The sequence below is a fragment of the Ambystoma mexicanum genome, chromosome 4p, assembly GCF_040938575.1.
Source record: "Ambystoma mexicanum isolate Mex_15411 chromosome 4p, UKY_AmexF1_1, whole genome shotgun sequence".
Classification (NCBI taxonomy): Eukaryota; Metazoa; Chordata; class Amphibia; order Caudata; family Ambystomatidae; genus Ambystoma; species Ambystoma mexicanum.
This window is the reverse complement of record NC_090927.1, coordinates 990,879,487-990,892,312: the sequence shown is the minus strand read 5'-3', so window position 1 is coordinate 990,892,312 and position 12,826 is coordinate 990,879,487.

Below are 12,826 nucleotides of genomic sequence, written 5' to 3'. Positions count from 1 at the left end.
TGATCGAGGAGTATAACTGTACTCTAAATGTGTGGTGGTGTAGAGTAGAGAGTAAGCATAATGATATGGGATTGGAGAGTTTGCGTGGGTTTATGAACCAATGGCGCAAGAGCAATTTCTAGGAGTATGTTAATGTTAATATTTGCTCTTCTATCTAAATGTTGCACTTGCCGACAATTAGAATCCTGTCTAGATGTAATGCAGGCTAGTGTTCACAATTCTATCTATGGGTGGATATTGCTAACATTCACAATCCTATCTGGTTGCGACAGGGTTAAAGTTCACAATTCACACTAAGTGTGGCCTTTGCTAACATTCGCAATTTCATATGGGTCCGGCACAGGCTAATGTTGAAATGCTCTCCAAATGTGGTACTAGTTAACATTTACAATCCTATCTAGATGAGATGCAGGCTAATGTTCACAATTCTAACTGACAGTGGCATTTGCTTACATTCACAATTCCATATGAGTCCGGCGCAGGTGTGTGGGAGTGAGGGGCCAGCAGGCCCCTCGCATCCTTCACTTCTCAGTACAAGACTCGGACCAAGTGCCTCCAGTAGTGGGTTCGCCCCTTGCCCTTATGTGATGTTAACTTTGGGTTACATTCACGTAGATGGGACCACTGAGCAGGACACAGGGCATCAATTTTTGTACCCCCTTTCGACTCCATCTCAGTGACCAGGCCTCACTGTGATAGTATGAAATGCTTCTCTCCCTTTCCCCGCAGCAGCCAGGCTCAGAGCACACGGCCCCCACCCTCGTTCCCACTCTGACTGGAAAACTCTGCGGCTCCATTCTCACGCTGAAGCCGGAGGTATTTGCAACAACTAATAAATGTATCACACCAGTCTTCCTCTGAGATCACTGTCCTGCATGTGAACCAGCATGAACTAAGCACATAGCTTTTTCATCTCCAAAAACGTGTCCTTACCCCCGCACCCTCGCCAATGGAAACTTACTGCCATCCTGACCCTGTGTCCCTGCAAGATATTCCTTTCATGTGCCAGACTGCTGACCATGCTATGAGGCCCACCCAACAGACCCCCAACTAACATTAGACCCCTGCTGCAGTATATTGTGCCTAATACTAACAAATGCCACATACCTGAGATTCTTGTGAGACTAACCCCACAGTACAATGAGAGTATTACAGTGGTGAAGACCCTTAAACCTGTGACCTGTATAACCCAAATGTTATAGATGATATAGACACCTGTGTGATTTGTATAGTGACATGATAAACTACTGAGGGTCTTTGATCAACCATTATTTAGTGCATGCATTATTTAGAATGCATTCATTAGCTTAGCTTAGTGACCACCCTGCTTCTTGGCGACCTGACCTTCACCCATTCGAAGCACAGCTATCTGAAGTCCATCCTCCCGTCAACCAAGCAACCAACCAGGAGGAAGAGATGATGCCCACAACTAAGACACCATCCGGGCTGACCAATCCGGGTCCAACGTAGCATCATATGTTAGATATGACAATGTGCCTATATAATGTGTTGTAACATTGACTTTGTCAGAGCACTCTCAGAGATCTAGATAAACTTTTGAACTCTCGCAGCCTGCTCTCTTTTGCCTTATTCCCCGTCCGGGGAGTGTCTGTTTTATTCTCTTGCACGTGTGAGACAAGGAGGGCACAAACATTTGATGACCCCCTGCAACGTGATTTGGAGAGGTACCTCGAGGCCGCACTGTGCAGCGAAATCCAGGACGCCCCCCAGCAAAACCATCTCGTCCGCGTCCAACCAGCTTGTGCGCACTACAAGAAAGGGTCAAGGGTTCCCGGTTGACGAATACCCGACTGAAAAGCTGCTCGCCGAGGCAGGCCACGGCTTGGTTGTGGTGCGGACCCAACTGGGGTCGGACCGCGAATGGTGACCCTCGGATCACCTGACTGAACACTGGAGTGCCGGTTCCGAAGGTTACCAAGGAAAGGTAAGGGGGAAGTAGGAGGGAACAGAGAAACAGGTGGTAACGGATTATAGGGAAGAGTAGGGCCTGTGTGAGTGATGATAAGGCTTTTCTGATCTGTCCTTTATATGGCCATTAGGTTTTGTGAGAAGTGAAGAGAAGAAGAGGAGAGGTATCCTAGCCCGAACGGGGTAGAAGGCGGTGCCGTGTAGCATTGTCTCGTCCAGTGCAGAATAAATAAGTGAAGATAAAGAGAAAAAAGTAGGAGTCTCGTATATTGAGTAGACTCGGAGTAGTTATTTAGAATATTGTTTTCCCGTGTAATTGAGAATTCTTGGGAACGAGTAAGAAGGTGTAAGAGGTGGGGAGTGAATGAGGAGAATAGGTGAAATGGGGACGAAGTGGTAACAGGAACAAAGGGGAAATAAAAGCGTGCAGGTAGTACATGTGCATGATATGTGTTATATGTTTTTCATGTTCCATCTATTTGTTTTCAAGAATATCAAGGTATTGCAATTAATTTGTTGATAAAATTATATACATGCAAAAGTGAACTGTTGAATTTGGAAAGGCAATAATCACATTAGTGACATTGCATACTGACATGTGTTGATAGATATTTGTGCACGAAGAAACTATCAGTAATTGAAAGACCCGTAATATATTGTTGATCTAGAAGGAAGGACGAGTGGGTGGAGGGGTGATTAGAGGGAGACTGAGAATCAACCATACACACAGGCACAAGGAGAACCATCATCATGGGGGGAATAACACCACTAGCCCATATTTGTCAACACCTTCCATTATCCAGTGAAAAGATACAAAAGTACCATCATCAATGGTTGACAGAGATAAAAGGAGACAGTGTAACGCCAATTTGGCCAGAAGGGCGGTCATTTGATAAGAGAGTGTTAGATTTAGTGTCTACGCTCTTGCTAGCAAGATATAAGGGAAAACAGTTACAAAATAGAAGAGAAGTACTGGACCTGTGGCGAATTTCGAGGAAGTTACACCCACAGCAGAGGTAGGTAAAGAAAGAATGAGTGAAAACCTGAAAACGCAGGAAGAGGCAACCAGAACGCCAAAGGGCGAGTGCACAACCACTAAAGCTGAAGGTGACACAACTAAGATATATCCCTTAATGTCGAGACCAGCAGTAGGGTACAGCGAGCCTCTATACGTACTGGCATGTCTCACCCCCCACCCTCAAACGGAGCGGTAGCTACAGCACCACCGCCCTATGATAAAGGAGTTTTGTATGGCCCGACAAGTGCACCCCCCGTGAATTTAGAACACTTAACCGGAGAGTTAGACCGCCAGCTAGCACATGCGCAGATGGAAATAACACAGCTGAGAGCATTGTGCGACAGAGGACAAATGCTGCCGGGGGGAGGGGAGATACCACCATTGTCTACGGCAGATCTCACACCTTCAATAAACACAGCAGGGGAGATGGCGCCAGCAATGTCAGAGCCTGCGCGATCGATATCATCACAGGGGACACACATACCAAAAGGGCAAGAAAAAGAATAGCAATCAGGAGAGTTCCTGTTTCATCTAAATGACAAACCGGTGAGGATTATACGTCCATCCACCCCAGAAAGCAAGGGGAAGGACAGGAGGAGAATTACGAACAAGAAACAGAGATAGAAGCGGTGTGGAGTGATCTAGACAAGTATGAAGAAGGTGTGGCGGCCGTAGGGTCCCCACTGCCGCATCATTTCGATGACATGGATCCGCGATCACCCCCACGATGGCAGCATAGATTAAGACAGCGAACAGGGAATATGTTGCTAAGTAAGGTAAAGAAAGGGACGTTAAGTAAAACAGGAAAGAAACATAAGTTACAGATGCCGTTGATACACAAGGGGGCAGGTAGGCCCCACTACATTCCATGGCCCAAATGGATAAAAATAACTTGTTGAAAGTTCTCCCCCCACTATCGGGAGGAGTTGGGAAATGGATACACGTGTTCGAAAAACACACAGCAGGGGTGCCATTAGCCACATGCGACGTAAAAAGTTTTTAGTATCGGCAGTCGGCGATCAGGCAGACGCAGTATGGGAAAAGGCAGGATTCCCAGGAGTGACGATGAGTTGTGACCGCCACGATGGATCACCGTTCAACAACGTTCGAGCGCAAGTATGGGACGCATTGCGGCGTACGTTTCCAGACATTCCAGATTTACATTTAGTGATGCAGTGTACAATTGAAGAAAATGAGGACCCTACGCAATTCATACTATGGGTGCAAGATTTGTGGAGAAGCGAAACTGGCACAGCGTGGAATCAGTCCACCGCCTTGTTCTATTTTATCATCAAAAAGGGGCTCCCGAAGGAGGTACAGAAGGCCTTGAATAAAATAGCTGGGATAGAAGCCAAGGGTTGGCCTGAGATTCAGAGTATAATTGTACACCACTGCAGGAGGATCAAAGAGAGGGAAAAGGAGATAGCACAGAAAAGGCTGGCAGACGAAGCGAAACTGGTGCAGAACAAATTGGTGAAGGTCGCTGCCGTAAACACCATTGTAGCCACAGATAGAGAAAACGAGGGGGATGAAGGAGCGGGAAGTAGGCCAGTGACAATAGCAGCGTTGCGGACGGCAGGAGAACAAGGACCGTGGAACGGAGAGGATTCATACAGCTGACCACAGTGGCAAGAAAGACCGGCAAGAGGAAGAGGTAGGTACCTTAGCCAGGGAAGAGGACAGGGGATGAGAGGGAGACCGCAAGGGTCTTGTTGGAACTGGGGGAGATGGGGACATTATTTGAGGGTTTGCAGAATGCGGCCTTCAGGGTATTTCCAAGGGCCGCAGCCCATGGAAAATGAACAAGGATGGGGATGCCCACACCCAGGTAGCCCCTATGGATTACCAATGGGAGGGGGAAGACAACAAGACCAGTGCTATAACGAACCCCAAATGCAGCAGAGACAGCCACCCCCACAACCGCATCACAGCGCACAGCAACCCGTGGCGAGACAAAATGCTGTAGGCAATGCAAATAGTAACAGTTTCGCAATGGCTGCAAATGGCGCACATGCGCCATTCCGCGGTGTGACAGTGGTCGAAGACAATGTCTTTTCAGTACCAGGGCAAGAAAGGTATGCAGACTAGGAAAGCCCACAGGGAACACTTGCGTGTCCAGTCCTATCCACCACCCTATGTGCAGAAGAGGAACCAGTAGTGTGGGCAGAGATAGGAAACAATCAGTTTATCTTGATGGTAGAATCGGGAGCAAAAAAATCATATTTAATGGAAGGGCGGTTTCCGCTCTCAGGCAGAAATTTGGAAACGCAGGGGTTCTCTGGGGCTATTTTTGATATTCTTGATATAACGGTAGGGGGAAAAACCGTGCATGCACCCTTACTGTATCACGAAGATGCGCCAATCAATTTACTGGGCAGAGATTTGCTAAGTAAATTGAACATGACCATTTTGTTTACTGAGCGGGGAATAGTGTGCTCCACCCCAGGAGTATGCCCAGTACGAGCAATGTTGATAATTAGCACAGTGATGAATGAATTTGTGGTGCGAGGAATACCCATTGACATAGACATGTTTATTTATGGCATCAAAGTATTAGCGCGAGTGGTACCAGAGATAACGAGAAAGGAATGGAGAACACCATCAGATTTTATATTCTGCCCAATTGCACACACAGATGTTGTGCAAGGCATGATCATGTCCATAGACATTGAGGCAGTTCAGGTATCAAGCAAACGCATTGTGGTCATAGGATTGGACGCGCATGGGTGTGATTGGAGAACTGTGTTATGAATAGACCCCAATATAATGCTAAGAGAAATAACTGATGAGGAATTATTCACTGATAATGAAGATGACGGAGAGATAATAATGGAAATAAGCATACCATGTGACATCATGATTCAGTACAGAGAGGTACACAACCCACTTAGGGCTAGAATCAATGCCCCGACGACAATATTTGAGGAAGACATGGCCAAGGTGTCACCTGAAATTTGGACTACAGGCCCCCACAATGTAGGATTACTCCATGATGTGACACCAATAAAGATAAAACTAAAACCAGGTGCCATACCGCCATGAGTGAAACAATACCCCATATCCAGAGAAGCAGAAGAAGGGATTAGCGAAACAATAAATGCACTCCTAAAACAAGGTATTATAATGCGATCAAACTCCCCCTGTAACACGGCTATCTTTCCGATCAAAAAAGCAAAGGGAGGGGCGTGGAGGATGATCCAAGATCTCCGCCCAGTCAATGATGTCATCCAAAAAGAGTTCCCATTAGTGCCTAACCCGGCATAAATACTGTGCAGCATACCCAAAGAATCTACATGTTTTACTGTGGTGGATTTGGTGAATGCTTTCTTCTCCATATCACTCGACCCAGGCTTGCAGTACCTGGCAGCATTCACATTAGGAAACAACAGGTATGAACATCGCAGACTCCCACAGGGGTATTGCGAAAGCCCCCGAATTTTCAACAGAGTATTGCGAGAAGATATTGGAAACATAGATGTAGAGAGCACCATTATACAATACGTAGACGATTTACTCGTCTGCAGCCCCACAGAAGAAAAGTGCAGAGAAGACTCTATAACACTATTAACGTGTTGGCTGCCAAGGGGTATAAAGTGGACAAAGGAAAATTGCAATAACGCCTGGCTGACGTTGTATACCTCGGACAGCTAATATCAAAAGATGGGAAACGGATACTCCCAGACAGGGCAGCTGCTATACGCAACATGATCATACCTAAAACAGTTAAAGAAGTGCAAAAATTCCTCAGTATATGTAATTATTGCTAAGCATGGATCCTTGATTACGCAGCATACACACGCCCATTGCTACAAGCACTGAAAGAAGCACAGAAGAGTAGGGCCCCAATAAAATGGACACATGACATGATGGCCCAGTACTTGAGATTAAAAGACCTCATTGCAGATGCACCAGTACTCGCAAAACCCAGATTTTGAGAAGGAATTTTTCTTATTTTCACACTGCAATGGAACACTGATGACAGCAGTGCTCACACAGAAAACATCATTAGGACACAAACCTTTGGCCTGTTACAGCGGAACATTAGATGCAGTGATGCAAGGACACTTCACGTGCGAACAGTCCTTCGCTGCAGCAGCTTTCACCATTGAAAAAAGCGACACAATCGTGATGGATGTTCATTAACGCTATATGCAGAACACTCCTTATTTGCAATTCTTGAGAGGTCAAAATCAACATTAACAACACAGAGAGCAATAGCATATGAGATAATAATTTCGAGCCCCAACGTACACGTTGTCAGGTCCAAAACAGTAAACCCAGCAACATTTATTACAGAACCATGCACCACAGAGGACATGCAAGAACACGACTGCGCCACCTGTGAAGGGGAGGGTGATGATATTCCCAAAGCAAGCGAAAACACCCTGAAAGAAGGAGAGATATATTTCATAGATGGGTCAGCATCCATAAACCCTGAAACGGGGGAGAAGCATGTAGGAATGGCCGTAGTATGCATGGAGGAAGATGGCTATGAAACAATTGTCCAGAAGCACCTCCAGTGCCATTACGCCGCACAAGCAGCAGAACTAACTGCATTGATTGAGGCACTGCATACAGCCAAAGGATGCACAGTAAAAATATACTCAGACTCAGCATACGCAACAACCACAGTCCATTCAGGCCTATCCCGCTGGCGTAGGAGGGGGTTCAGAAGAGCAGTTGGCTCACCAGTACAGCACGCCGCACTATTGACTGAACTGATAGATGCATTAGCAGAACCATCGGTAGTGGCAGTGGTGAAATGCCAAGCCCATACCAACAACACAGATGCAGTCTCATTGGGAAACGCGGCAGCCGACGCAGCAGAGGAGGCCTCGTATTTCAATGCAACACCAACAGTCGAGTGTGTTGTAAAATCAGCCATTACAGAGCCATTGGAAGAGGCGTACAGTAACACATCAATAGCGCAGATAATAGAACTACAAAGGAGAGCACCACAGGACAAGCAAGAGTTGTGGAGCAAACGGGGGTGCAAACAATCAGCCACAGACCTAATTTGGAGACAGGAGACAACAGGAAAGGTAGTGATGCCAGTAGAATTGCTAGAGGTAACATTCCAACAGCTGCACTTCCCAGCCCACGTAGCAAAACAACATATTGCCGCAGACATCCAGGAACATTGGTTTGTCCCCAATTTACAGGAACATTTGTCAACATTTGTAGTAGAATGCACAACATGCCAAACATACAATTCAGGAATGACATTGAGAACACTGCGTGGCACCCTGCCACGACCAGTAGGACCATTTAGAGAACTACACATAGATTACGCTGACATGGGAGAGCGATGTAATGGAGCAAGATACTTGATTGTGGTGGTATGCTCCTTTTCAAGGTGGGTGGAAGCGGGTCCCTGTCCCCACCCAGATGCGAAGTGTGCGGCGAAGTTCCTGGGGCAAGAGGTCTTTTCTCGTTGGGGAATATGTGATGTGATAAGATCAGACAACGGCACACACTTTGTGAATGACCTTTTCAAGGAAGTAACGTCACTCTTTGGGGTGAAACACAAACCGTGTTCCATTTATCATCCGATGGCGAATGGAATAGTGGAAAAGATCAACAGATTACTAAAGAGTAAACTATCAAAATTGTGTAATACGTTGAAAAAGAATTGGGTGTATTGCTTACCCCTAGCACTGTTTCAACTCAGAACGCAACCATGCAAGGATCACCATCTGAGCCCCCATGAGATTGTGACTGGGAGGCGAATACACACACCGCTCTCCCCAATTAGGAGAGCATCAGATGCGCACAGAGCTGCCACAGTGCTGGGGGAGGAATTTAAGGAATACCTGACTCAAATGACGCGCGTAGTACGCAGCATAGCGTGACAAATTGCACCACCATTCACTGAGAATGCAGCGACTGATACTACCATGCCAGCTGCAGACAGCCCAAACGGGCCACTGATGCCAGGAGCACAAATCTACGTTACAAGCTTTGTGAAGAGGGGGAATTCACCGAGGTTCCATGGCCCCTACAAGGTCATTTATAGTATGCCCACTGCAGTTAAAGTTAAGGGACTGAAATATTGGGTGCACCTCTCAGATGTGAGAAGGGCACGCGATCGTGCACTCCCTCGGACTGAACAGGAATGCGCAAGCGGCACCGAGGATGAGGTTCAGACACAATGATAATGTGATTTAAGTAAATAGAACATGTAAAGGGTGAAAGTGACGACATGCCCTCTGGTTAAAATGAACTATATCCATGTCATTATTCTCCTTCCACTTTCATTTCACCACTATCCCTCTCTCAATAGTGACATGAAATGCTAAAAGCAAAGGAAGTAATTAAGATTACAATGAACAAAGTGAATAGCAGAAATGAGTAAATAACGAAAAAGTAAATATGTAGATATACAACTGTATTTATTCTGGTGACTTAACAACTTTGTATCACCCCTCCAGGTGGCAAATGGACAAACGCAGCGCAATCACTGGAAACACCATTATGTTAGATACCGATAGGGACGCCATTAGGGCTAATAGGTTCAGCAATGTTGAATGTGTTTTGAAATGTGCTGCAGTTTTGTTGTCAGTAATGTTGTTTTTTATGGCCTGGTACTACACCCTTCTATCTTTGGTTAATGACATGCCCAAGGGGGGGAGCGGGGCCAACTTGATACGAGAAGGGTCGCACTTGATATGGACTGGGGTAAAGATGATGTGGAAAGAAACATATGACATTGATGCTAATGATACAAATGCAATGAAACCTTCAGAACACTCTGCCGCTGATCCAACAAGTGTGTCCTTGTTACAGCCCAGTATAAATATAAGTAATGATTATGAATTGAATATAGATGATGGCGACTACTATTGGCCAAGCAACGTAGATAACACAAGCTTGCATGCACAAATAACAGTAGAGCCTACCTCATATTACGCTGCTGCCACTAATGAATACACACATGATGACATATTTAACGGTAATGACACAGCTTGGGCGGGCATGATCCCAATACACTACCAAAGAGTGAAGAGCCACAAGGAGGGGGGGAAAAGGAGGAAGAAGAGGGGGGCAGAAGGGAAAAGACATGACATTTATCATGACCTGGGGTTGGATGAGATAGAAGACGCCCGCCACCGAGATCAATCAAACAAGTGGTATTCGGACATGAGAGCCACAGTAAAGCAGGCGACAAAGGAGAGCTGTTACGTTTGTTCCCTCATACCACATGCATCAGGGACACCAAAAATGTTAGCGCCACAGGAAGTTCCCTGGTCGGAGGCCCAGTGTTTGATTCATTTGGTTTTGTGCAGGATAAAAAGTACCTTCCAAGCGCACACCGTCACAATGGAAAAACTGGAAAATGAGAGAACATGCACAAGCAGACGCCAAGGAGTAATTTGCCTTAAGGAACCATTTCTTGTCATCAAAGGGACGAGATATGCAGAAAATAGATGGCACGAGGAAACTATCGAATGCAAAGCAGAAGCACTCCGAAGGCTATCCAATGACACCTTCCAATGGATAAAGGAAGTATGTGGCCCCATCTGGTCGCAACATGTCACAAAGCTAACGTGGGTCACAGCGTTGGAAAAACCTATCAAAATACAGAAAGAAGTACCACAAGACCTGTGTTTCCATGGGGAAGGAAGCGTCAACATGGGGGAAACAAAGAAATGCAACAAGACGGTAATCATACCTCACATGAAGAAAGGCACTGCTGCACTAATGGACATGTACTGGATTTGTGGCAAGCAAGCCTATCTACACCTCCCAACAGCATGGAAAGGTACATGTGCCTTAGCCACCCTCCATACAGCACTGATGGTAATACCTGAAAGCCATATCCAAGGAACGACGGGAGAATCGGCTGGCATATCGGCAGCAGGGCAATCGGCTGAACAATCGACAGCACCCCAACAAATGATAACAGAAGCTCCAATTTACGAACTATTGTCAGAATATGAACTGAAGAAAAAACTAACACGAAGTAAAAGGTCCTCCAATTACATCTCATCCGAATCATCAAAACTCCTTGGTGAGATCCCACAAAAGTACAAGCTCTTTTCATCAGCAGAGACATTTTTCGCATCACTCCTTGTCCCTGGACTGCAAGCACGAACAAACGCCAAATGGTTGCAGATAGTGCACTGGGAGCTCATCCAACTGGCTAACGACACTGAAGAAGGGTTCAAGGTTATAAAAATAGAGCTCGCACACTGCGCCTAATGACAATGCAAAACAGATATGTCCTAGATCTCCTCACAGCGATGGACGGTGGTGTTTGCCGAAAAATTGGGGGGGCATGTTGCACGTTCTTGCCAACTGAAGATGCTGATAACGGGACACTCTTACATGTGATAACAGCAGTACACAATCTAGGAGAGAGGTTAAGAACAGAAGGAGGCGCAGAGTAAAGCACATGGTTCGACAATCTGGATACCATCATGGGTAAACGTGGCAATGAAAATACTCATCCCCATCATCGTCTTTGTGCTCCTATTCTTCTGTGTGTGCCAACTGGGACTCCGGTGTTGTGAAAAAAGCATGCCTACCTCAGCTATGATGATGGTAACAATGGGCCGACCGACAACGGTAGCTACCATGATAGATGCACAAATACAAACAGGGAAATACACCACACCGCAATACAGGATGACAGCCATTTACAGGCAATATGGGGACAGGGTTGATCATTTGCATCATACAACAATAAAGGAACCAACAGAGCTGCAATGGTACAGAGAGGTATGGGTGAACTTAGATGGAGATGCTGGGATCTACTTAATGTGTACACCAGACGAATATGCCAGAAGAGGAAATAGCCTAAGAAGTGTGTGCAGGGCGTGGATGTCAATAAAAGGCACCCCCGCGTGGGATGAAGCAGTCGCGGAGGCTGAGTACTACCGAAGGGAGAATGAAAACAATAAAAAATACAATATTTGTTACTTTAGATGTAACGAAAGGGGAGAATGTGTGGGAGTGAGGGGCCAGCAGGCCCCTCGCATCCTTCACTTCTCAGTACACGACTCGGACCAAGTGCCTCCAGTAGTGGGTTCGCCCCTTGCCCTTATGCGATGTTAACTTTGGGTTACATTCGCGTAGATGGGACCACTGAGCAGGACACAGGGCATCCATTTTTGTACCCCCTTTCGACTCCATCTCATGACCAGGCCTCACTGCGATAGTACGAAATGCTTCTCTCCCTTTCCCCGCAGCAGCCAGGCTCAGAGCACACGGCCCCCACCCTCGTTCCGACTCTGACTGGAAAACTCTGCGGCTCCATTCTCACGCTGAAGCCGGAGGTATTTGCAACAACTAATAAATGTATCACATCAGTCTTCCTCTGAGATCACTGTCCTGCATGTGAACCAGCATGAACTAAGCACATAGCTCGTTCATCTCCACAAACGTGTCCTTGCCCCCGCACCCATCGTTTCATGTGCCAGACCGCTGACCATGCTATGAGGCCCACCCACCAGACCCCCAACTAACATTAGACCCCTGCTGCAGTATATTGTGCCTAATACTAACAAATGCCACATACCTGAGATTCGTGTGAGACTAACCCCACAGTTCAATGAGAGTATTATAGTGGTCAAGACCCTTAAACCTGTGACCTGTATAACCCAAATGTTATAGCTGATATAGACACCTGTGTGATTTGTATAGTGACATGATAAACTACTGAGGGTCTTTTGATCAACCATTATTTAGTGCATGCATTATTTAGAATGTATTCATTAGCTTAGATAGTGACCACCCTGCTTCACAGTGACCTGACCTTCACCCATTCGTAGCACAGATATCTGAAGTCCATCCTCCCGCCAACCAAGCAACCAACCAGGAGGAAGAGATGATGCCCACACCTAAGACACCACCCTGACTGACCAATCCGGGTCCAAC